Source organism: Squalius cephalus, assembly GCF_949319135.1.
Source record: "Squalius cephalus genome assembly, chromosome: 13".
Lineage (NCBI taxonomy): Eukaryota > Metazoa > Chordata > Actinopteri > Cypriniformes > Leuciscidae > Squalius > Squalius cephalus.
In genome coordinates this window covers 30,580,100-30,601,921 of record NC_137134.1, presented here as the reverse complement: position 1 = coordinate 30,601,921, position 21,822 = coordinate 30,580,100, and the positions used below count along the sequence as shown (strand labels likewise).

At 37.7% G+C, this 21,822-nt stretch overlaps 1 protein-coding gene and 3 long non-coding RNA genes across 4 annotated transcripts in view; 3 read left to right on the top strand and 1 right to left on the bottom strand.

The window, feature by feature from the left end:
• The window catches only part of LOC307169827 (cell adhesion molecule CEACAM1-like), a 444,926-nt gene that overhangs the window by 104,884 nt on the left and 318,220 nt on the right, over window positions 1-21,822 (bottom strand). The gene's annotated exons all lie outside the window — the stretch shown is intronic.
• The window catches only part of LOC307169900, a 351,093-nt gene that overhangs the window by 104,900 nt on the left and 224,371 nt on the right, over window positions 1-21,822 (top strand). The gene's annotated exons all lie outside the window — the stretch shown is intronic.
• LOC307169899 overlaps window positions 1-21,822 on the top strand; it is a 92,178-nt gene that overhangs the window by 30,481 nt on the left and 39,875 nt on the right. The gene's annotated exons all lie outside the window — the stretch shown is intronic.
• On the top strand, window positions 256-4,748 carry LOC307169915. Its single transcript, XR_013823250.1, has 3 exons — window positions 256-422; window positions 1,796-1,864; window positions 4,396-4,748. It is a non-coding gene; the product is annotated as an uncharacterized lncRNA (long non-coding RNA).

Below are 21,822 nucleotides of genomic sequence, written 5' to 3'. Positions count from 1 at the left end.
AGTACATGTTTCAATGTATTAGGCTAATGTTATGTGTTATTAGCATGTGTAAATATTGTAAGCTAACGTTAACTTAGGCTAGTTAAAATTATTATTTTTTAAATCGGCATTTTTGACTGCAATGACTGAGAACATTGTCTATTTAGACGGAGAGGGACTCGAACCACACTCTTTGACTCTAGAAGAATATGCAAACTAGGCTTTTGAATAGTTGTTGATCGCGGGATACGTTATAACGTACCGATCAGTCATCATAATATGTTTTGAAGTTTGTGAGTATAATTTTGCAAGCTTTCGCAAATGTCTCTGTTAGTAAAATGCTAATATACAAATAGCTAATATTGCTGTGTATGTGTGTGTTTCCCTCATGATCCAGCAATTTTGGGAATAAATATGATCCAGCCACATGATCTTCAGATGCGGTGAGTATTGTTAGCTATATTAAAGGAACACTCCACCGTTTTTTGAAATAGGGCTTATTCACCTTCTTTCCTACATTTAGATAGGTGGGCAAATGCATTTTTGTCTCAGTGCATGCATTGTTTTAGTTTGACAGGGTCGGCACTAGCTTAGCTTAGCATAATGAATAGAATCCTTTGTTGCCAGCTAGCATGTCCTGAGTAAAAGTGATATAAAAAAATTAAAAAACCCACCTAATTACTTCTTGTGGCCTGCGTATTCACAACAAGTACAAATAGCGATGCAGATTAACACTAGGCGATTTCCTAGGCAGATATTGACTTGGGACTATATTAGGGGGAAGCACAGGCGATGCACTGCTACTTGGGTACAGAGATATCACACCCAAGTAGCAGTGCTTCGCCTGTGCTTCCCCCTAATATAGTCCTTAATATGTAAGTCAATATCTGCCTAGAAAATCGCGTAGTGTTAATCTGCATCACTATTTGTACTTGTTGTGAATACGCAGGCCACAAGAAGTAATTAGGTGGGTTTTTAAATTTTTTTATATCACTTTTACTCAGGACATGCTAGCTGGCAACAAAGGATTCCATTCATTATGCTAAGCTAAGCTAGCACCGACCCTGTCAAACTAAAACAATGCATGCACTGAGACAAAAATGCATTTGCCCACCTATCTAAATGTAGGAAAGAAGGTGAATAAGCCCTATTTAAAAAAACGGTGGAGTGTTCCTTTAAAATACACGTGAAATAGAGACAGAACATGTAACGTTAAACTCTGCTCAAAGGCACACTGGTTCAAACCCTCCAGACAATATTTTATCTATCTTCTTGAGTTCACAGGCCTAGCTGACCCAAAAATTAATGTCCTTTCAAAATGAAAGTATTTTCAAACCTGTATGACTTCTGTGAAACACAATATTGTTGGGAATGAAACAACATTGGAACCCATTGTATGGGAAAACAAAACAAAGAAGGCATTTCTCAAGATATCTTAATTAAGGTTCTACAAAAGAAATTCATACAGTTTTTTGAACAACATGGAGTAAATAATGAGAGAACTCTATTTTTTGGATGAGCTGTTCTTTTAATGACATGTTCCCAGGGTCCTTTGCTAAATTAACCTTGGTTTTTATCATAGTAAAAGTTTATAAACCATGTTTTTATGGTGGATTGATTACAATACTTTATTACCATTTGTTTAATATAGCAAAACTCTGGTTAATGTTAGTAAGGGTTCTCCAGATTTATATAACACTTAAGGAACACATTAAAAAATGGTCCTATGTCACCCTGATCAATAGTCTGTTAACACACATGTAATAATTAACACACTTTTAAAAATTATTATTATTGTTTTTAAAATATTTTTTAGATCAAGCATTGGAACAATGTTTACGGAGCGCCAACAGCACCAACAGAGAAACAAGCCCATCATTCAGTAGTAAGTATCCACTGCAGTATATAAAACAAAAAAAGTTATCTCCTTTTTTTTCTCCCTTGTGCCATCCCAGATGTATATGTGACTTTCTTTCCACAGAGATTTTTTGAAAAATAATCCATTTATTGTAAGCCAATATAATGCAAGTGCATGCTCCAGAAACTACATGCAGCCTACAAACAGCCTGCTGTGTTGTTCACACAGGAAGTTTTCTGCACTATCATATGAGCTTTACAATGCTCTTGGATTATTGTCAGGATGTGTGTTTGGACTTTTTTTACCTTAAAGCTGTAGTCTACGATGTTGAAAATCGGTCGAGAAAGCCTGAGACAGTTGGGAAGTTTTAAAAAACTCATCCCGCCCCTCCACACACACCCCCCTCCCTTCTGTGCTACCTGATCCCTCCCACCGGGAAACGACCTAAACAACGTCACTCAGTCAAGCTGTGATCACCGGTAGTAAACATTGGCGCATCTTGTTCAAATTCCGATCGGCTCGAAAAGAAACTGAATATATACTGAAATATATTAAAGCACTTCAAGAAATATAATCACTTTGACCCGTGATAGGCGATGCTAAACGGCTAACATTCCAATGCCGACCGGCAGCATAAGCATGTTGTCAGACTGATAAAAAGCTATTTATGTAACACCTCACACCATAAAAGTAAAAAATAAATGCTTACCTGCTCAACAAAAAGTCAGCCGTGTCAGCGTCGTTTTTTTTGGTTTGTTTTTTCTCCATTGCTGAGCTGATGCTACTTTGCTAGCTACCATAGACTGTCAGATGCTTGCCCGCAAAATTTCATGACGCAGGAGGGGGGCGGGGTGGGGTGCGGTGGGGTGGAGACGTGAGCGTCAAGAGGAGCGGGGGATTGGATGAGAGCAGTTGACCAATGTAAGCTGTCCGGCCGGACAGCTTACATTGGTCAACTTCTCTGCAGCTGTACACCCAATAGAGTGAATGGATTTTTTTCATTCTTTTTTCTCTTCATATTGTTAGGACTGTACTGTAGAACCATAACCAGCATCTAAACGAGGTTATTAATAATGAACAATCTTTGAAATCGTAGACCATAGCTTTAAGCATTTTGTTGTCTATTCACTTGCATTATTCGACACACGAACACAAGAGATGGATAATTTTTCTAAAAAAATTTCTAAAATTTGTGTTCATCTGAAGAAAGAATATCATATACCTTTCGGATGGCATAAGGGAGAGTAAATGAGGGGAGAGTCCCCTTCCACAAATGCGTTAGCAAAGGGTACATACGATGGTAAATTAACTGAAGTAATTTTATCTTATAGTAATTTTATTTGATATTTATGGTAATGTGACCTAGGATGGCAAGTCCCAGTGATTCATTTTAAAACTAGATATGGTGGAAGAATTCAATTTGAACTAAAAACAAAAAAGTTTTTCTTTGTACAGATGATAACGTTATTAAAACGATTCCCGTTTCTTACAGATCGGCGAAAACGTCTAAATCGCTGTTTTATCCATGCCACAAAGTAACTGGTGATGTCACTCTGTAAAGAAAGACTACGCTTGTGCACATTCACATTCACACACGCATACCTATAGACTAAACACATAATACGCATATGCATGCCTTTACCGTTTTCACAGATTCACATTTCAGTAGTTTAGACCGAGACAATTTTAGTTGGAAACTGAGTTGTGTAAACGGCCCCTTACTAAGCATATATTAAAAACCCCAGGGCATAGGGATACTCACTTTTGATTGGAATTTGCCCACTGTCATGCAGATTTTAGCTCAAACCCTAATTAAACTGACCTGAACCAGCTAATCAAGATCTTTAGGATAACCAGAAACAGTTTGGAGCTACACTCTGCAGGACACTGGCCCGCCAGGAGTTTGGCACACATGAACTGAAGGGATAGTTCACAGTCAGGCAAACAAGAAAATTCTCCCAAAAAATGTACTCACCCTCATGTTGTTCCAAACCTTTATGCATTTTTTGGTTGCCAACATTCTTCAAAAATATCTAAATTCAAAAATTTTAATGCTTGACAAAAGAGAGACATTTCAGGTTTGAAAAGACATGATGGTGAGTAAATGATGACAGAATTTTCATTTTTGGGTGAACTATCTCAAGTACTTTAACAATCTCACACAATGAGAATACTTTTTTTTCTTTCCTTAAACACATATCATATATTTAATTCCCTGGAGAATGAGAGAAAGACCCTCATTACCCATATCACAGCAGTCTGAAAACACCTCCAGTTAATACAAATATTGTTGGTTTTATTTTGTAATACAAATTGGCATTTTTAGGCATTTACCTTGCAATGATACCTCTGGAAAAGAATGTCCATTGTTGTGAATCTATATGTTCCTTCTTTTGGTGATGCACATTTTTCAATCGGACATAAGTTTTAGATACCAGACAAATCAGAAGACAAACAGACAATTTAAATAAAAATTTATTAAGCTTGTTTAAAGGAAACAAAAATAATTGAAATCATTTTGAGAGAATCATAGTGTGTCCTTTTTTTCTTCTTCCCAGATGCACCAAGCTGATTACTGGCCGTTTGCTGGATTGCTGTTTATTTGCTGTATCTGTCACTTCTGGTACACTTTTGTTGTATGTTTTGATTTAACTTATTAATAAACTTGTATAGTAAGGATTCTGAATGTAAAGACCATATACTATTTAATATCAGAACTATGTGACCCCAGGGGTCTGAATAATTCCATTTTATTTAGATTACAAGTTTACATTGTTTAAATACTATTAAATTATATGTAAACAAGTGCTGCAAATTAAAGTTTGAGATGATTTTAATCAGTTTTATACAGTTTTTTTTTTTTACAGACTTATTTTGTCTTCTAAAATAAAACTGTTTTATTACATTCTTGAGCACGTCTTGACAATTTATTGAAAGTGTTTGATTGTTATAATTTAGGAAAGGTCTGTTAAATAACAGTGTTTCTCAGTAGAACTTTTAGTGCCGTCACTTTATTAAAGGTGTTTGATTGTAATAATTTAGGAAATACCTGTAAAATAACAGTGTTTCTCAGTAGAACTTTTAGTGCCATAACTTTATTAAAGGTGTTTGATTGTAATCATTTAGGAAATACCTGTAAAATAACAGTGTTTCTCAGTAGAACTTTTAGTGCCATAACTTTATTAAAGGTGTTTGGTCATTATAATATTGGAAAAATCCATAAAATAAAAGTTTTACACTGTAAAAAAAAAAATCGTAAAATAACGGTAAAAAGTCTGGCAGCAAAGTTGCCAACCACTTACCGTAAAATTAAGGTAAAATATCTTAATTCAAACAAGGAAAAATTCTGTAAAATTATAGTTTTTGCACTTTATTGGAATTAAGATATTTTACTTTAATTTTACGGTAAGTGGTTGGCAACTTTGCTGCCAGACTTTTTACCGTTATTTACAGTGTGGGGTTCAATCACCAAAACTGGCTTGTCCTCCTCATCATGTTGGTCACTGCCTGAAAAAGCAAAGATCTTTTTTTTTTTTCAATTCAAAGCAAGATACCTAAAAACATGATTGTGTAACATGCAAGAATGGGAAGTGGGTTTAATTTCACATTTAAAATGGATAATGAAGCATTTTATATGAAAATATCAGAAAATATTTTTTCAGTTTAGTCAGACTGGATCTGATTAATTGAGGGGAGGCCATAAGAACAAGAAACAGCCTATAAGTGGTTAGCAGACTTCAATTCAGAGTGTAATGAAACAAATAAACATCATGCCATAAACGTAATTAATTTAAACTGACTAAATCCCAATCAACAAATGTAATAAACATTTAAATCCACTATTTTTGCATCACAGATATGTGTTAGCATTACATTGGCTGGACACTGACAGTATACATTTACATATTTAGCATAAAACAATAATAACAAAAACTTACCGTCAAATTCCTCGTCAGTTTCGTCAAAGAAGTGTCCTGTTCATCATCACAATCATCCTCCAGAAAATAATCCGCAAAATCATAAATTGGGTTCAATTCCATCGAGATTAATATCAAGCAAGCTGTTTAAGCAAGCAGCTATTTTCCGTTGTCCTGCTCATACTTCGGTGTCGCCGGCAGATGTCAAAACAACGCATTACGTTACCATCATCCAGTAAATAACACGTAGCAGGCCAAAAATGTCCTTAAAATAAGTTTAATATTATTGGCAGAATACTAAGCTACAAAACAAATAAGCAGTTCTTAAAATATTGGCTATGACAAGAAAAAATCACCACAGACATCTAAACGCGGCTGACATCTCTCTCTTTTTTTGCATTGACCTGATTGACCCCATTGTTGACCTGATTACCGGCGCTCGCGGATTGATTTTAAAGTCTGTTTTTACTCTTTCTAATAGAAAATACACAGAAAAGAAGTTCATGAACCGATTGATATACGAATCAGCACGCTCGCGGATTGATTTTAAAGTCTGTTTTTACTCTTTCTAATAGAAAATACACAGAAAAGAAGTTCATGAACCGATTGATATACGAATCAGCAGTGTTGTTGCGCGAAATAAACCCAGAGACGACTGAAATCAATGTTTAGGAAGCCGACGTCCGGGTTTTTTTTGCGCAAAAGTATAACGTAGTGTCAATAAAATCATTAATTTCAGTATTTATCATGTTATAAATGAAAATGTAAGTCTTGCATCTCAAAACCAATGGTATAATCTATCATTTACAGCAACAAACACACATGGACTATTTTTGTCATTTTTATGGCTATGACTACTTTGACGCTCGTTAACTCATAATTCGATTCTGCGACTTTAGCTGGGGTTTCACAAGCGGGGTCACATTTATTAAAAGATAAAACGTACTCGGTTACTAACGGAACCTCGGTTCTCTCTAGAAGAGGGAAGCCAAAAATTACGAGAGGGAGGGCAGAGGAGCCTTTATACTTCTTTCAAGGTCTCCTGCTTACAGGCCCTTATCTAAACAAGGGGTTTCTCTGCTAGTCATCTAATCCTGCTGAGTTTATTCTTACAAACTCACAAGTTCTAAATTGGGTGGCCTCTGACCCTAGGGGTCAGAGCCCCTTTTCAATCTGCCTCCTCCTGATGTCTCACCTGTTTCCCAGTGTTTAAAAACACACACACATAGTCATATGTTGACAGACTACGTACAGTCCAGCAAAGACCATTTCAATGTCTTAATAAATCAACACTGTAAATCAATGAAAATCAAAATTTTCCATTACAGTTAGTAACCGAGTACATTCTCTTACGAGAGGTCTCTCGAACTGCTTAATATCTTACGCTAGGGGAACACAGTGTAAAACGCTGTGCGTGCTGAGATCCAACACCAAAGTCCCAAGGGCAAGTGCCTGGGGCTCATATAGTGCATGATCATCAGGGACTCGCAGAGAGTCCAGGAAAGAGGGGCTGGAACAGCATCATTCCTGTAATAAGTAGTGTCCTATGAGCAAATTATATCAATAGAGTTCCACACAGTCAGGGCGAAAAAACTGATGAATATTATTGGTCTTACACACTGCCCATAGAGTTATTTAATTGATCAGCGGGCGGCGCTCGAGAAGTTTCAGTATTCTGAGCCGATAGCCTCGGGGGGACAGTACTGATTTTTAGACCGAAAGCAGCTTAGCCTGCAAGGCGGGAACCTCTAGGTTATAAAAACTTATAAATGTAGACGGGGAGGCCCAGCCTGCCGCCATACAGATATGTTGCAAGGTAATCCTATTAGACCAAGCCCACGACAGGAGGCGCTCTGTCAAACTGTAGAGGTTTCGGGACCTGATACCTCCTTGACGATTTAAATAGGCTACCACTCAACCCAGTTGTCCGAACGGACCAAAACCAAAACCTTTTATCTGGGGACAAAAACGCCTCAGCGCGTTGTCGACTGCCATCATTTCCAAGCAGTTTATGTGTAGAAGCTTTTCCCGTTCTGACCACTGGCCGAAGAACGGTCTGCCCTCGAGCAGCGCTCCCTATCCCGAGGTGGAGGCGTCCGTAGACACCACCTTCACACTAGAGGAAGTCCCCAGGCTTACACCTGACCGGTACCAATCGGTCTCTCTCCAAGGTTTCAGAGCTGAGACGCATCTTTGATCGACCTTGAGGCGGAACAGACCGGAAGTCCACGCTCGACGCGGTACTCACACTTTAAGCCAGAACTGCAGTGGTCGCATGCGAAGCAGGCCCAACTGGAGAACTGATGACGCTGAGGCCATGAGACCCAGCATTTTCTGAAACTGTCTGAGTGGGACTATAGTGCAGCAGCGGAAGGATTCCGTCATGCGCTGAATGTTCAGTCTGCGCCATGGCGATAGCTGTGCTGTCATAGACAGCAAGTCCAGTTCTGTGCCCAGAAAAGATATTCTCTGACTGGGAGACAGTGAACTCTTCACCCAATTGACTTTGAGACCTAGATTCTCGAGATGTTCGAGTAATATGGTCCTATGTCTATGAGCTCTGAGTGTGATCGAGCTAGAATCAGCCAATCGTCCAAGTAATTCAAAACTCGCATGCCCCGAAGTTTCAGGGGTGCAAGCGCTGCATCCATGCACATCGTGACTGCTAGGGACAGGCCAAACGCAGGACTGTGTATTGATATGCCTGGCCCTCGAAGGCGAATCTGAAAAATTGCCTGTGACGTGACGTTTTTTTGTATTTGGAAATACGCATCCTTCAGATCTATTGACATAAACCAGACCCCTTTGGCGAATTTGTGAGAGGATTTTTCCTGGTTGTGAGCATTCTGAACCGGCGTTTCGAAAGCACTTTGTTTAGCTGTCTTAGATCTAGAATGGGTCTGAGAACCCCGTCTTTTTTCTGTACCAGAAAATATGTGCTGTATAGGCCCCCTTCACTCTTAGCTTGAGATAAAGGCTCTATGGCCTCTTTGCTCAACAGTTTCGCTATCTCGGCTCGAAGTAGATGTGCTACTTCCCTTTTCACCGTAGTTTCGATTTGCGGCGTGTAACGGCGGGGGCGTTGAGCGAACTATAGCGAATAGCCTCTTTTTATAATGTTCAGCACCCGTTCTGATACCCCGCGGAGCTTTGCCCATGCAGGGTTAAATGAGATCTGGGCTCTGGTCGTGACATGGTGGCAACCGGAGAGCATCGGTATGCGTGCTTGCAGCATTCGAGGTGGGGGGCGCGCTGATCACAGCGGGCAGCCTGCCCGCGCTCAACTCTCCTATGGCGGTTTGCTAAGAGAGAGCGAGCGGGGCGAACCCCGTAGGGCTTGTCATGTCTGTGAGTGAATGTGGGCGTGGGACAGCAGGCACATTTACTACACTGAAAACACCATCTGCTTGAGCACAATGTATGTGCGTTGGTTTCGTTTTTACAGAAAACCATGAGACATGCAGTGTGTAGTGTTTGTGGGCACTGGGTCGGGGGCACATTCACTACATTCAATGCACAATCGACATGAGTCGATTTTATGTGTGCGAGCCCTGGAATGTGATGGGCTGTGCCTGTGTGTAGGAATGAGCACCGGGCTGTGGGCATTTTACTAAATTCATAACACCCTCGGCCGTGGCCGGAATACCAGAAAATACATTCTTTATGAGATTGATCTGGGTCGCCGTAAAAACGGCGTTTGTGTGCGGGCAAACGGGCTGTGTAACCGGCTTGTTTTCTGCTAAATACACTGGAACAGTCGCATTTTCTGGAACTGAACGAGCGAGAAGTTTTGGTGGAAGTCTGGCCGCAGCGGGACATGAACACCATCGTAGACACCATCGGTGTGAGCCGGATGACCAGAATTGTACTCTGGGATTTCTCTGAGTTGCCATAGAAACGGTGTATGGCTGCAAAATACGCATCTGCAGTCGCCTTTTTAAGGGGACTGACAGAGCGAAATGCTTTGAAGGCTCATATGTTTAGGTGCTAATAAATACTCAAGCACCATCATGTGCGAGAGGCGGGTTCGCTTTCTGTATGTAAGAAAGCTAGCCGCGAGCTCGGAGAAGCGAACGGCATAATTTTTATCTGCCGTCAGAGCCAGGATTTGAACATGGGTCTCTGGCGCGAAACCTTAGGATTTTGCCGCTGAGCCACAGGGGGGAAACACATAAGCCAACCATACAGTGTCATCATGTCTTGTGACGGCGTTCGTTTGCAGGCGTGCGTGTCTTACAACAGACTCCTTGACTGCAATATTGATATTTCCAGTCGCCTGAACTTAGGAGGGGACTGAGAAATGTGTGAGAAATGGAGGTTGGTCCAGCCTAGGCTGGACTAAAACACTCTCTTTCCTCCTATCGCCAGTGAGTGACGGACGCGAACAGGGCGGGGTAGCTTTCTTGTAATGTAAAGAAAGCAAGCGGATTTGCCAACCCGGCGCCATTTCTGTGGGCAGAACAATAGAAGAAGAAGCTGAAGTGAGTTAATTTCTTGATAAAAAGTGAAAATGGTGATCTCCTGCTGGGTCAATGGATGTTTAAATCGTGTCGGAGGTTCAGTTAAATTTGGATTTTACAGTATACCCGTCATTAGACTTCATGAATGTGAGAAGACTAAGCTTTTGTCAGAACAACGACGGAGGTTATGGCTGGCGAGGATAAACAGGAAAGAAACTCCCTCAAAACACGCAAGAATTTGTTGTTTTTTATTGCGAGTGTACACAAATATAAGTTAACACTTTGCAGTTTGAATTATGTCCTGTATGAACAAAATGACGAGATATTAAAAACATACAAAAACAACATTGTTTCCACTGTTCGATCGCGCCCGCGACTCTCTCTCTCTCTCTCTCTCTCTCTCTCTCTCTCTCTCTCTCTCTCTCTCTCTCTCACACACACACACACAAACACATTCCAGCATGGCAATCTCAGATTATGTCCCTAAAGAACCCGCGTATAAAGTAGTTCCGCATTACATCAATTAATTAATTAATTTGCACGCAAGTTTTATTTATTTTCATACCGTGTATATTCATATTCATGCACATATTTCCAGGCTCGGAATTGCTTACATGTATTAAAACTCCTAGCCAATACCAGATAATGGCACACATGATAATACTGTATCTGAGGCAAAGCTGCATAATCAGTGCTCAGTTCTTGTTAGCGCATACGGATCCACACCATTTATGACTGAAATTTTCACATTGTACCTCTCTCTGTCTTGTGTTAATAGAGTCTCTTTATAATCTGTCACTTTGTCTCTTCATGATTTTCGTAACATTATAAATGGAAAGAAATATTCGAAATTTGCTTGTAAAACTCATAGACAGTATGGTAAAACATTGTAAACACAGCAGCTTTTGCCCTCAAAGATGGCGTCTCCGGGGAGGTCACGTGACATTAATTGGCCTGTGGGAACTATGTATTCATAAAGTCAAAGAGTAGTCTAATAATGTGGTGTAGCCTAAGATTAAATGTTAGAAAAAGAAATCAATTTTAAGACATCTTGCCATACCAAAAAGTGGACGTTTCTGTAGAATGACCCAGCTGCAAAATTAACTTGTCCTCTTGAAACTTGTGGCGGCGAGAGAGAAATAGGGGCAGGAGCGGGGGTGTTCAAAGGAGCCGTTTTATTGGTTGGTGCCTTGTCTGTCATTGTATTTCTGAGAATGGCATTTTACACATTTGTGACTACTTGTCTGCAGTTTCAAATTCAGAATACAGGTTTGTGACTATTGTCTGCAAATGTGCAAATTTCAACATTCAACTTCAGATTTTTACTTTACAGGTTTTCACATTGCTGTGAGTGTAGCCTAAATGTTCACGCACAAGCACAAATATTTATTGTACAAGTTCTCAAATGCACATCTACGGGCTTTCGAGTTTTGCTACTCTTTTATACCTTCATAAATTCAGAATGAGAACAGAAGGGGTTAACATTATTTTTCACTATTGTTTTCACAGACTCGAAATGCCAACTACTCTGGACAGCAAGCATTAGCAGAGAAGAACTCCAAAACGACACGCACCCTGAATCATGTCGCCGTTGCTCTTGGGATTGTTTCCACTGTTTTGTTCAGTGTCTTAGTGATTGTGGCTATTAAGAATGAATAACAGCTATTAGAGCTGTCATGTTTGGATGCAGATTATAAACAGATTTGGTTCTCAGTATTTGAAATGTTATTTGCTCATTGTACTTAAAACATACGCCGATTATGTTGTGTTTAAAACAATGAAAGCTTTGATTGGCTAATTAAATTTTCTCATGCAAAACTTTTTCTTGTTTTTCTTAATTATTGAATTACATTTTCAGTTATTAATAACAGAAATATATTCTTAGTGCATATGAGATGTCAACAAGAAGCATGTCTCAGCCAGGTTTGTCAATTGATTATTATTCAATTATTGGGATCCAATTGAAACATTTTGGTGGTGGTCTGTGTTGTTTGCAGCACTATCTATCTATCTATCTGTCTGTCTGGCGCACTCAATGAGGAGGACCATTGGGTTTCAGAGTAAATGGAGACAGGAAGGGAAAGAGACCTCTAGTGGACACCCGGGGAAACACAAACTAGACACTGTGACACCATTTTGCCTCACTGAAGGTGGCAACCCTATACTACAAAGTATATTCATCAAGAGATTTGTATGCCTTGATCTTTAATCTTGTATAGACGCCGAGTTTTTCCACAAGATACAGGCCTAAAAAGATGTCTGGCCACTGGCCAGTGTAATATTTTTTACCATTTAGCCAAGTTGGATTGATCCTTGACCCATGACATTTTTTCTTAAAATAGCTTACTGATCTGGACTAAAATGTAGGGTATGTGCGCTTCACAAACCAATTGCTTGTCTAGTAAATAAACGACTTACAGAGACAAACATGGACATGTTTTTAATGTAATTTTCAATTTTCTCTGCACAGTCCGCCGTCAGTGGCCAAAATAATTCAAAGTGGCTTGACAATTTTTACAAAAGTGTTCCACCAGCAAGTGCCTGTACCGTTGTACTTTGAAGATCAGGAGCAAATTGATGCAATCCACACTCACCAGACATCAATTCTGGGCAGCACACCCACACACACCCACAGTGACAAGATCAAATTCACCATGGATGTCATTTTAAAAAAAATTCTATATGTTTAATTTTTTTTATCAGTCAGCAGGAGCACTTTGACAGGAGGATAGAAAAACAGTTAAAGAAGAGTGGCAAGCCATAGGGGAGTCATCTACGGGAGTCATCATAATTCATAAATGGTGTTAATAAATAATGTTTTGTGAACAACAATATTGTCTCTTTTCTTCTAAATGGCCCTTAGAATTTTAGAAAAGGGATAAATTGTGTTTATCTTCATAAAATGCTATGTAGGACACTGTTTTGAATAGTACAGCAGATATTTCATCGAGGATCCATATGATCACACAGTAGGCTATATGTCTAATGGGCTAATGGTTAATATCTAAATGTAGCTTTATATAAATTCACAACAACATATTTCACTCAGTCTCCTGTATCACCTACGGAGAATATAACTATTCTACAGGTCATATCCCAGGTGAAAAGGAAATTTATTTAAATTGTGCTTATTTTGATACATTTAATGTATTTTAAGTGTACAGTATTAAGTATGTATTAAATGTGTTATTTTGAGACAACTTCAAATATACTTAGTATACTTTAAAGGTTAAAATCTTTACCCTATTCACGTAAGAAAAAGAATGAATAGGCGGATGAATAGGCTATATTTGGGTCTTTTTCGAAACTTTCCCCTAATGGGATTCTTCTGGACTTTTTTTCCCCTTACTCAGGACATATTGAGGATACAAAATCAGTTGAGTTTTCTTCTGTTGCAATTTGTTCAACCTTTTTTCATAAAATGACTGGACTAATAGAGGATGTATTATGTATTACCTTATTCAAATTGAAATGAGTGACCATTTTAGAGGGTTCACACACAGGCCTATGTTCGGGTAAAGTAGGTAAAGTCGCGCATGCGCAATAAAACGCCGTTCCATCAGTGGCCAGAGGCTGTGGCTTGAACAGTTATCGTGGATTCGTGAAAGAAGCACTAGAAAATATAGACTATCCTCCAGATAAAAATATAGATTAGGGACTGTTCGTTTTTTATTTAAGGGGCCACCGGAGGAGTTTAGAGATCTGTTGTCAAAAAATTCGCCAGCAATAAATTTTTCTATGACCCTCCAAAATGATTGTGAAAAAAGGCATGACCCTCCCCGATAATTTATTGATTAGCCCTTCTGTACTGGTTTGCGCTTGGCAAAGATGTTCAGATAGCCATTGTTTTTTTGTTTTTGTTTTTTAAACCATAAACTCTTGCTTTCTCATCTTACTGTAACGATAGACCAAACCTACGATTCAGTTCGTATCACGATTTTTGATTTTAGATTTGAAAAAAATCATGTTTTCGGTGCTGATGCGGTGTGACTCGTTCAACATGGGTGGCGCTGCCAACAAAGCATCTAAAAGCTGTCACAAAGAACCGGCAAAAGTAATGATTATTAATATGTCAAATAAGGATACATTTTAATTGTTTATTAATAAACAAGTGTTTTCTGTGTCGACTGCAAAGATGAAGTTGACGATGCGTCACGATCTTCTAAAATGAACCAGAACGCGCCAGAGAGAAATGCACATTTCATAAGCAGAAAGCAGTCTGTTTTCCTTCGTTTTGAATTGTTCTGCTTTTAAATATGTTTAAAAGTAGACATTTCAAGCTTTCTATATATTTCTCAGGTCTGTGAGGCAAGTAGCATAGCCTACCTTACGCTGAGTTTCGGTTCATTTATGAGACAGTCCAGTTCACTCGCCCGCGCCTCCGTGTCATGATTATCCATTTTCTACTAGACTATATTTACTTCTTATTTATTAAATCCAGATGAAACATTGATTAAAATTAAGATACAATTAATAAAAAAACGAAATTCACTTTAAAGAAAGGCTTTGCGCTTTCTGTTTGAGGTCTCTGTGAATTTTTTTAAGTCGCTTTTCAGAGCAGTCATGTCCATAATGGAGAACTGTCACGCCCCTAACATTTTTATTTATTTTTTTCACAAATGCGAACAAGAAAAATAAAATAAAAATAATATTTTATGTTCTGTGGAGGCCGATCTTTCTTCATCCGGTGGGTATATCTTTTGGTTTGCACAGTGTAATTTATAGAATTACTAAAAAATATTTTGCCACCTAAAAGTTAAAGATTTTTTGTGTCACGTCACATGTGTATTTCCCTCATATTAAATATAAAACGCATGTGTAGACTGATATTTTTCTAATGTCTTGACTCCTTTCAGACTTTTCAAAATATTGGTATTAAATGCATTTTCTGAGAATTTATATTTCAAGTTTTGACTGCAAATGTCACGTCCATAACACTGGAATCGCCCAATTTTAACGAATTTATCCTCAACTAGTTTTTGTGGTGTAGGTCTACGTATTTTATTAATACTAATAGTAATTTAAAGATGTGGTAGCCCTACATCTTACACATCGTGGAAACAAAATAAGAATGGAAACTAAAATATGGTAGTAGCCTATCGCGCTACAGCGCACATTCTATCAGCTGCAGTTCTGGCACTGGCACCTCAATCCCAATACTGTAAAACTCGACGTACATTCACATCACATGTTAATGCAGCGGTAGAGTTCCAGTAGGGGTTCAGCGAAAAATCGGCAGCTGGCAGCAGGAAGTAGCTGCCACTGGCAGCTGACGTCAGCTGCCGCTAATAACCGGAAGTCGGAGTTGGATGCCGCTTTTAGCAAGGCAAATAAATTATTATATCAATGTATAGATATAATTTTAGTACTTATTTAAATAAATTACTTAAATTTGTAATTATTTTGTAATTGGTTAAAAAAGGTTTATCAAATATAAATTAAGTAACGAAGATCGTAGACAGTACAAAAAACAACAACATTAAGCTACGCTTGAAATTATGAATTTGTACGTGTATAAATATAATTTGTGTACATGTTTGTCAAATTATGAAATATATACATAAATGAATGCCTATAATAATATTGTATATTTATTAAACGTAGCCTACATAAACATTCATTAAACAAATAATGAAAGTCATGTCTAAAAGAAGAAGAAAAAATACATTTTCTAAATGACCTTTATTTAAAAATCATATTTTGCTATCATTTAAGTTCAGTTTTACATTTGTAGTATTTCAATACATTCTTGTCTTTGTTTTATAAAACAGCTGTAACTTTGAAAACAGGCTTGATATTTGTTGCTCTGAAATCGGAATGAACAACAATTCTGAACTAGATGTTAAAGTTCATAAAAAACTAAGTTGGCTTGAAAAAGAAAGTTTGAAAACGTTTTACAATGTTCTAGCATGGTTTAACATGATTAACAATGTTTCTAGTGTTAGGGAATAACATCTTAAAGACCCAGGACCAGATATGATGAAAGAAGACCAGGAGTCGTGAGGTTCAATCAAATAAGTAAAAATTTACTGAAGAATAGTTTCATCGGTAGAGCCAGGCGTCAAAGTCTCACGGGGTCGCAAGCCAGAGACTCTACTGTACACAAAATCTCACACCAGTTATACTATTTCCAAGGGCATGATTGACATCAGTTCATACAGGTTGGCTACTTCTCATTGGCAAAAGAACAAAGTTAAAACAATTCTACACTTATGGATAGATAGGAGGGTAAGTCGAGTCCAAGATGGTCCGGTGATGACCTCGGAGGTCGTAGAAAGGCGTCTTGGGGTCAGCTGCTGCATATCACAAGACCTGCACAGAACATTCAACACACACACAAAAAAACACAATGGAATCGCAGTTCCTCCAAAAGTAGTACAGATAATGTTCACTTTAAAGAAATACACAAAAAAAGTACAATTCTGTGAATCAGATCACATAGTGTTTAACCCCTGTAACCTTAAGATTAGTAAGAAAGACAGATGTTAGAAAAAGATAGATAAGTTAGAAAGAAATAAAAGAAAAAAGAAATACAGACAGACGTTAGAAAAAGAAAGAAAGAAAATAAAGAAAGACAGATGTTTGAAAAAGAAAGAAAGAAAGAAACTTTAGAGTAATGTTGCTGTCAGAGCATAAACAATATCTGCAATATGAATAAGTTACGACGATAAAAGTTCAAAGCAAAGGGAGACTTTTTTTTTTTTTTTTACAAAAATCACTTTAAGGACTACAACAAACAACTGGTGGGGACACAAGCTTCCTCCTGGGCTAGTGACATCACCAACCTTAACACACACACACCTGAAAAACAAAATTCATTGGGATCAGCCTGATGTCTTTTGATAATTATTATGGATGTTGGGTTATCCGTAAAATAAATGTTATGGGGAAACAAAACCACCGTAATAACTTACCATTAGCATGAATACACCGCAGTCCACAGATCCCAACTGAGCTGGAACATCCTGAAAAAAAAAAAAAACTAAGAAAAACTAACATTTTATTTATACACTAAAGATAACAAAGAAATCAAAATTGTTGTAACATGAAATCAATACCTTATTTTTAACAAGCTTCCAAGATCCCGGATCCATCTTTATTGCAATTGAGCTTAAAAAGAAGGGGGAAAAAAGCTAGTTATTTTATACACACGAGAAAAAGAGAGATGAACTCAGTGTTGAACCACTTAGCCATGTTGCAGCAGTAGACAGTAGCATACCTGAACTAGGGAGCAGGTGTAATTTATTTTTTAAATGCCATTGTCTATGCCTATATAAAGCCAGAGAACAAAGTGTTGAACTGAACCACTGGACTGATATGTAAAACTTTGAAGCCCGGTTTCACATATAGGGTTTAGATTATGCCAGGATTAGGCCTTAGTGCAATTAGGACTTTTATAAATATGCCTTAGAAAAAACATTACTGTTGTGAATCTTAAAAGAAACAATGGCACTAATATTTTAAGATACACAAGTGTAATTTGCTTTCAGTTAAACATGTATTTTAGTCTGGGACTAGTTTGAGCCTTGTCTGTGAAACTGGGGGTGAAAGTTATGTGGAAAAAGTGAACAGTTCCAGTATATTTTGAATAGATATATATAAAATAATTATATAATAATTATATATATATATATATATATATATATATATATATATATATATATATATATATATATATAAAATTCAATATATATATATTCAAAATATACTGGAACTGTTCACTTTTTCCATATAACTTTCACCCCCAGTTTCACAGACAAGGCTCAAACTATGAGACCAGAATATGAATATATATTATATAATATATATATATATATCTGTCAAGTCCAAGTTAGTCGCAGACGTGAAGCTCTCGGCATCTTGAAAACTCAGCGCTGATATTGATCCTTGTTTTAGTTCTCCTTTTGTCCCAAAGTCTGCTTGCCATGGTCCATAATGTTTGAACAGAACAACAACAGCGTGAGCGTGCCGCTAGTTGTCCACGTCTGTTGCCATGGTTACTATGGCAGTACAAGCGGAAACCAGGGATAATGTGGATATTACATCATTGACAGGCGACAAGTTACAAGGGAAGGGTACTATTTTAAATTGTGAATTTCTCTGAATTTACAAATTCTCTGAAGCATTTACGATAATATAAGTACACAATTAAAAGAAATATATAACTGCAAGTGATTTTGGATATTTTAATACAAAATCTTACATATTGTACCTTTAAAGTCCCTGACAACCTAACTACTCTCTACAAAAAAAACAAAAGTACAAGGAGTGTAAATCGCCCCTAATGCTCCAATACAATGGTAGACCCTACGTGTTGCATTGAATGTGACGTAACTTTCTTACCTATCCAGGCCTCGTAAATGTAAAAAGTTACATTACAATGGAGAGAAACGAATATACAGGAAGAATCTGAACCAGGAGCGTAGCCATCATTTCAGAAGTGAGGGGACAGAAATGTCAGGTGTAATAGTTTTATCTGACCATTGTCTAATTGACAGACACATATTTTATCCCATCTCCTGCTTTTAATTCAATAAGGAATCAAGGTATTTTAAAATTTTATATAAATGTACAAATATTTTTTTCATAGACATCAATGGGAGACTATAAAAATTGCTTTTTGTTACATAATTGTCCAAAAAAAAAAAATGAAGGGCCAATGTCACAACACATCCCTTGTGGAGGGAACACATTTTACATAAAGTTTTTTTTTATTATTATTTTTTTTACTATTTTAACAAAATATACATTATTATGATACAAAATCACATTTTATTGGGGTTTTCTTGAAATCCTGTAAATCCTAGGTGTACATTAAAAAATAATAACATATAGAGGTTAATAGCTGGTTTCTATGTGAATATATTGTAAAATGTCATTTATTCCTGTGATCAAAGCTGAATTTTCAGCATCATTACTCCAGTCTTCAGTGTTAAAAAATCATTTGGAAGTGCACATACTTCAATAGTTTAAAAAACAATTTGTGTAGCCTACATTAACATTTGCATACATAAGTATATCAGACTACATTAAAAAATACAATTGCATTTAGAAACATTATACAGAACTTTTTTTTTTTTCACATCTTCAAAAATTCAGCAAAATCAGTAATGTAGAGTAAGTGTAGGCATGGTCTGTAATGTACTGTGGCTCCACCAGTGTAAGTGCAGAAAAGAAAAAATACAACAAACTAAACAAAGTCAACAAAATAAGGAGTGACAAAGAGTTGTAACAAATGTCCAAAACAAATTTTCCCAAATATCTGCTCAATTGCAAATGTGACATTGATTTTATACAACAGTATACACAGCAAATATTTATTTTAAACAAGTTATAATTCTGTTACATTTTAAACACAATATTGTCAAAATTGTCTGTTTTTTCTCTACTTTGCCAACAAAAATAGTTTTAAACAAAAGCCACACACAGAGGAGTTTCGTTATTGAATGAATCCGCAAATCAAAGCAAATCAAGTGAGCAGTTTTAGATTAATATTTAGTTATGAGTTTCATGTTGTTCCTGTTGTTTCTCTGATGTTCTTGTTCCCTTCACCTATTAAAGCCTTTGCCCACCCTGTCACCTTGTTGTCCACCTGGGCCTGTTGGCCACCCTGTCATATTTATCTTTCTATGAAAATAAGCAGATTATTTTAACTAGTTATACTAGTTTAACTAGTATGATGTAAAAACTTTTTGTGTGATTTTTTTATAAAGACACGAGGGCCAGTAAGTATTGTTTGAAAATTTGACCAGATATAAACAGACTGAGATGTTAGGTAATGTTTACCCATTAAAATCATGCGAACCTAATTCAATAAAATGCGAGGGAATACCAATATGGCGGTGTGGTGGCTTCCCTTGACGTCATGAGCAATCCAGTCATTTATATAGATCTGTGGGTGGATCGGCAATGGCTACCAGAAGTAAACAGTTTTTACTTCCACTTTCTGCAGTGAACTGACTGAGATTAAAGACTTCTTCACCGGCATAACTCCTGCGGATAGTATGCACACTTGCTTGTGTGATATCCATTGGCTCGGCTTCATGGTTTAAAATTGGTTTCAAAAATGTTGAATTTGACGCTGGATGCTGGATGGTCAAATTAGTTTTTTTACTATGTTTATGTCTCTTCATTCTGAAGCTGATGAAAGGCTACCATGTAAAAGAGTGTGTGTCTCCTCTGAACTATTTCTTCTGTTTGTGTAACCTAAAAGAAAACACACAAGACATTAAAATAGAAATCAGTGTTTTTGCATGTACAGTACAGAACAATAACACTAAATCAGCACTGATCATTTGCTTCATATGTCACCTGATCTCTGATTTATCTTTAAACCCTTACACTGAATCACATTCACATTCACACCACAACAGAACATGAACAAACACATTATCTGATGCTTCATGTATTATCTTATAGGGCCTAATTATTTAAAATCTTTCAAGCAACAAGACTAGCACTTCAATAATATTACTCTAGACTACAGTCTCCATGAATTGATGGATGTCTCCATGAAATCAAAAAGTCAACAATTCCGATGTTTAATGCAAAGTATGTAGACCTATTATAAATTATTTATCCGTGCACATCATTATGTGTTTAAAATTTGTTAATGTGCCTCATAATCTTTAATCAAAATAACATCTTTTCTCTGATTACGTTTATTAGCGCCAGGGCAACCTGTCAGTCACATGAGGTCCACCAATAGCAAACAACAAACAGTCCAATCGATCCCCTATAGACATATTCAAGACCTGCCCAACATTTGTTCTTGTTCTAGATGCTGTTTCCCACATATACAATCGTGAGGAAAAAAACTATCGCAACTTCTATTCCGTGCCGACTTTAATTCTGTTATTTTAAGTCATTCTAATAATTTTAAGTAAATACAGTCGATAACTGAGGTGCAAGATGGCATCAGCTTTGTTTGAATGAAACGAGAGAGTGTGTGTGATTTGAGACACATGAAAGATGCGCAGGCCTCAAATACCCAGATGAGAGTCATTATACAGCGTTGCTATTAGGCGTATTCAACTTGAAGTGTCTCTGCACAGACCGATCAGTGTATGACATCAAAGCACAGTGAGAGCGATTAGAGAGCAGACGGTGCCATATGCTTTCGAATCACTCTCACCATACTCTATCCATCTTCTTCTGCTTATCCGGGGCCAGGTCGTGGGGGCAGCAGTCTAAGCAGGGATGCCCAGACTTCCCTCTCCCTAGACACTTCCTCCAGATCTTCCGGGGGGACACAGAGGCGTTCCCAGGCCAGCGAGGAGACATAGTCCCTCCCTTCCCGGGAAGGTGTCCAGGAGGCATCCGGAACAGATGCCCAGGCCACCTCAGCTGACCCCTCTCGATGTGGAGGAGCAGCGGCTCTCTCCTCCTGAGTGACCGAGCTTCTCACCGTATCTCTAAGGGATAGCCCAGCCACCATGCGGAGAAAGCTCATTTCGGCCGCTTGTATCCGGGATCTTGTCCTTTCGGTCATGACCCACAGCTCATGACCATAGGTGAGAGTAGGAACGTAAATTGACAGGTAAATCGAGAGCTTCGCCTTGCGGCTCAGCTCCTTCTTCACCACGACAGACCGGTACAGGGACCGCAT